Below are 5,991 nucleotides of genomic sequence, written 5' to 3' on the forward strand. Positions count from 1 at the left end.
TTATGTTGACTGATTGTGGACTACATATTGAGTGGATCCAGCATCATGTTGACAGGATCAAGCTTTGCGTTAACAGGATCCAGCATCACGTTGACCGATTCTGATATTATGTTGAGTGGATCAGACATCATGTTGACTGGATCCAGCTTAACAGTGACTGGATCTAGCATCCTTTTTAATTGATCCAGCATACTGTTGACTAAATCTCACATCCTGTTATCCTTTTGACTAATTTGTCATCATGTTGACCAGATCTGTTAATCCATTTACTGGATTTTACCAATTGCTGACTGGGTGTGTTATCCTGTTGACCAGATCCATCTTCTCGAGCTGTTTTCATTGTTTTCTTTGTGAGCTTTTTAAAGTCTTTTTATCTCAGCTTTGCTTGAGCTTACAGTGTGACCAGCAATGTATTCTTTACACACTAAATAAAAAGGCAGTGTTTTTGTATTATTACTTATTTGTAAAGCTTTACATGTTAGATATTTCAAATTGTCCTATGCTAGCAATATGTAAATTATTGTGCCAGATTTGTGAAAGTTTGGTATACAAATCAATTGAATGAGTGTAAATATTTAATGGTAACCATTAACTTTCTTGACATTTTGCATCTTATTACATAAATGAAAATACAATCAGAAACATTCAAGCCACATTTACTCCAAAAGCAGTGAGAATAAGGAAGATTTTAAAAGTATTTTGTTTTTCATATTTATTTGGAGTTTTGCCTTTAATGATAATGGGCATATTACTGGCTGGATCCCTCTATTAACTTTTTCTGAAACATTTTTAATAAAATATCACAATATTTTCTAAAATAAAAATAAAGTGAAAAGTCAAAGAAGCAAAAAACTGTTGTTTTTGAATAGGTGGTTGTGTGTGTGTGTGTGTGTGTCCTTGTTTATGCTACTTTGTGAGGCCCATTTTTCCAACTTATACTACATTGTGAGGACCAACTGCTCCTTATGGGGCCCAAAGCCCGGGCCCCATAAGAAGAAGTCCCGTTGGTGGGTTAGGGGCTAGGTTTAGGACTAAGGTGTGAATTGAGGATGTGTCAGGTTTAGGGTTAGGTATGTACTGGTAATGGTTAGGTTATGGATAAAGGTCATGGTTAGGCTATAGAAATGAATGAAAAATGAATGGAAGTCAATGCAAAGGCCCCACAAAGATAGCAAAACAAACCTGTGTGTGTGTGTGTGTGAGCGAGAGAGACCAACCATAAATCTGGGAATCAGGGACAATAGTAGGAATGATGGTTTGAATTTTGTTCCTAATGGAAATAACTTTATATATAAAGAATGTCATGAACTCATCACTGCTTATAGTTGTAGGGATACATGGCTCAAAAGAGCTGGGACTTTCATTAGTCTAGCTTTAGTTCTGAACAGAAACCTGGGGTTATTTTTATTCTCATCTATTAAAGATGAATAATAAGCAGTGCCAGCTTTACAGAGAGATTTATTGTATGTTAGCAGGCTTTTTCTTCACGTTAAATAAAATACTTACATGTTAGTGGAGCACCATTATCTTTCCAGCTTTTTAGACGCCTGTTTTAAAATAAGTGACTCAGAATTGGACCAAGGAGCCAGCTGCCTCTGATTACTTTCTTTACCAGAAACTTAAACCAACTTTAACTTGGTGAACTTGACCAGATCATCTGTCACTGCTCTCTACTGCATTGCACTGCAAGACAGAGGAAAATAACAATGGAAGAGATGCTTTACATTTCTTTACCACCACTGAGGGACAACAACTCAAAAGAATTATAACTAGCAATTGATTTAGTATTAATCAATCCTGACTGAAAAATAGAAACTACTTCTCCACCTCGACCGTTGTTCTAGGAACATGAAAGTTAAAAAAATGAGCACGAGTGGAATTATTTATACTAACAAAATCCTCTTGTTGTAGCCAGGTTTCTGTCAGAATAAATCCATATGCTGATCAGTTATCAGATCATTGACTAACAGAGACTAAGAGGAAAGAGTTATGATTTTCAATAATCCACATTTACTCATTTTATTCTTTTGTTCTGGTAAAGTAACTGTGTTTATTTTAACAAGATTTTTATGATTTATGTTCTTAGAGCTGATTTTTGGTTTATTGAATTTCAGCCCTGTGATGGACTTGCGACCTGTCCAGGGTGTACCCCGCCCCTCGCACAGTGATTGCTGGACATGGGCACCAGCGACCCCCGTGACCCAAAATGGAAGAAGCGGGTAAAGAAAATGATGGATGGATGGATGAGTTTGAGCTGGCACTGTTTCAGTGGGGGTGGGTAACAGAGGAGAGGCAGCAGAGAGGTATGGAGGACTACAACTCTGCTTCCTGAACTGGACCCTGGGTTGTCAATAATTTGGAGGACAAACAAAATTGGCCACATTTTTAGAAAGAAGAACAGCTCCACCTAAAGTGGGCTGGATGCCATGTCTCCGCATCAGACCGGGTTTTCCCCCAAAAGCATTCCAATTATCTACGTAGCCCACTTTGTTTTAAGAACACCACCTGGACACCCAGTGGTTGAACAATAACATACGACTAAACATGTCATCGCTGGTCAGGTTGGGGAGGGGGCCAGAGAAAACTAGGTTGGGGAGGGGGCCAGAGAAAACTATGGAGTTTGACATGGTTTTAACAAAGTTAAACACTGAAACAACATTAATTTTAGTGACCTCTGTTGCGTAACCGGGTGTCATTACCACCAAAGTGAATTAGAGCTGTCATTTCTAACCCGAGCCCTAAGCCTGACTCCACCCAATCCGAATCTGGGGCGGGCCATGATAATGTGCTGGATGTGCGGGCCGGGTTGGTGTCAGGCTTTTAATTGGGTCAGGATCAGCAGCGATCCAATTAAATGATAACATGGCTTGCCATACAGCCACCAGCCACAGGCAGCCATTTCACCACAAGCTGACCAGCCTTGAAAAAGGTAAAAAGGTCAGTTAAGCTTCAGATGGGACTTTACTGCCAGGAAGCGGAGTTCACGTCATCAATTAATAGAATATGATTCCAGTCAAAGTGAGACAGATCCCAGAGGAATGACTGTTCACAAAAACGTTTCAGATCCCTTTTTTTTTTATTAATCTGGGCTTAGAAGGTGGAAGTTTAATATCTCTGAGAGTCGCTGTTACGCAATAATCACTCAAAATGTTGGTGAATACACCTGTAATAGGGAATTTGTGAGGCATATTTGTTAGAAACAGGTCTAAGATGGAGGACTTTTCAGGACGGTTTTTGTTTGGTCTAGTGGGAGAGTCGATCAGCTGGGTTAGATTGAGAGACAAGCAACATTCCTTGAATTTATCACAGATCGGGGTCGACTTATCCCAGTCAATGTTGAAATCTCTTGCCAAAAAAAACTCTTTGAATTTTAATTTACCAAGGAATTCCATCGGGGAGGACAGAGCCTCAGGTGTTGCTGAAGACGGACGATAACAACCCACTACAGATAAAATCTGGCCTCCATTCAAAGTGATGTTTACAGCTAAGGCATAATGTATTGAATGCACATAATGTACCATAATGTACTGAAAGAGGACGTCCAGTTAAACATTTAAACAATGGCCTCTAAAAATGCACTTATACCTTGCCAAAGACGTTCTGGGTTGCAGGTTAGAGGCTTGTATTCAGAGAAGAGAATAACCTACCATTCTGTGTTCGTCTGTCTCTCCTTCCTGTCCTCTCAACTCAGCCGGTCAAAGCAGATGGCCTCTTGTCCTGAACCTGTTTCTGCTGGAGGTTTCTTCCTTTTAAAAGGGAGTTTTTCTTTCCATTGGTGCCACTCTGTTTGCTCAGGATGGGAGACTGCAACGAAGCCAAGATTCAACTTGTCTGCTGGATTCCTTAGATAGAGAACTTTACTAATTGGCTTTTATGTATTTGAATGTTTCTGTAAAGTCCCTGAGACAACTTTGTTGGGATTTGGCGCTACAGAAATAAACTGAATTGAATTAAATTAAATCTGCCCATAGCATCTACAAGAGGGTTCATTCCTGCAAACAGAGACCACATTCCTACTCCAGACACTGAAAAGGTGTGGTCTCACCTTGAACACATCGCATACATGATTTCACCTCTACAAAGCTGTGACATCAGTCTGCTCATTGGTTATAACGATCCTCAAGTGCACCTTCCAAGGGAAGTGATCCCTTGTGAAGAAAATCAACTTTTCGCACATAGAACAAATTTAGGCTGGTCTATTGTTGGTTGTGGCAACCCATTTATAGCCTTTAGAGATGCTGTTGGAGTAAGTCATCAAGTCATTATGAAGAAGAGACACCGTGTCTTCGGAGTAGAGGATGACACAGGGGTGGATTTTCACTCCTGTCCTGGTCCCACAGAAAATATCCTGTCCTGTCCCAATCCTGGTCCAGAGTAAAAAAAATAATCCTGTCCTGTCCCACTCCTGGTAACATGACTCCCGCTCCTGTTCAGAATCACTCCCGCTCCTGTCCTGCTCCTGTTTTTCATTTAATTTTTAGGAAATACATTGAATTTGATTTGATCTTCTACCCATTCCTGTTTAAATTACTTTGTGTTGCGCAGTTTTATTTAAAAAGATATGGCAACAGGAACAGTTCATCTGTGGTGAAATAGAGACATTTATTTCCTTAATCCGAACAAAAACCTTCACTAAATATCATAAAACAATAATCCATGGCCTGTAGTCCATATAATGTTTCTACAGAGGATCAGCTGATGAGTCTGTTTCTGGCTCTTTTGAAGGTCAGTTACAGTAAAAACAAAAAATCTAAACCAGTCCATGGGTCACACCATGTCTACCTTAGATGAAAGAACCCAAACAGAACAAGTTGCATTTTACTAATTTATTGAGCAATTGTTTCCTTTAAACAGTGACATCACTGTCATGTTTTAAATTGTTTAAACAAACAAACAAACAAACAAAGAAAAATAATGTACCAAGCAGAGAACTCAACAAATAAAAATGTTTAAAGGCATTATTATACATTGGACGACGTCCTCCAGAAGTTCAGTGTATGTGGTCGAGGTAACGAGCTCGTTTGGGTGAAGCATGATGTCGTGCATCTTCCCAGACTTCAGAGCTTCATTTACAGACTGGACCATTGCAGGTCTGGTGTTCCACCTCATCTCTCCACAGCTGGACCAGTCCAGAGCCTTGTGGAACCTAAAAGTGACAGAAGACGTGCACGAGTTAACATAGTGTCACAGTGACTACAAATTACAATCTGTTGGTCTTTCTTTTGGAAAAAAATATTTGATCAAAAACAAGAGATTTACTATTGAAATGAAGTCAAGAAAATGTGACATTATATAATTTAATAGAGTATTCATATAGTAAAAATATTGAAACGGCTATTTTGTCTTTGGATGCAGAAAAAGCATTTGATAGGGTAAACTGGAAATTTTTATTTTCTACATTGAGTAAATTTGGTTTTGGGGACCATTTCATTAATTGGTTAAAAATATTATATAACTCACCAAGAGCATGTGTCAGGACAAATAATCAAATATCTTCAAGCTTCTGTTTACAGAGGGGGACCAGGCAGGGATGTCCACTTTCACCTGCACTATTTGCTATTTTTATTGAACCTTTAGCAGCAGCAATAAGACAAACTGCTGATATTAAAGGTATACTGTGTAGAAATATAGAACATAAAATTAGTCTTTATGCTGACGATGTCTTACTTTTTCTTCAGAACACAGAAAATTCAATATCTAATGTTATCGAATTAATAAACTCGTTCTCAAAAGTTTCTGATTATTCTATAAATTGGTCAAAATCCACAGCTCTTCCAATAAACTGCGTGTTTAATACTTCTCTCAATGAACGACTACAATCAGGTAACATTACATACTTGGGCATTAATATTTCTCCTAGATTAGAAGACTTAATAAAATTGAATCATATCCCAATTTTAAAGAACATTGAAGATGATCTTACTAGATGGAAATCTCTGCCCATATCACTTATGGGAAGAGTTGCCTCAGTAAAAATGATGGTCCTGCCGA

The sequence above is a fragment of the Nematolebias whitei genome, chromosome 24 (assembly GCF_014905685.2).
Source record: "Nematolebias whitei isolate Nwh7 chromosome 24, NemWhi1, whole genome shotgun sequence".
NCBI classification, from domain to species: Eukaryota; Metazoa; Chordata; class Actinopteri; order Cyprinodontiformes; family Rivulidae; genus Nematolebias; species Nematolebias whitei.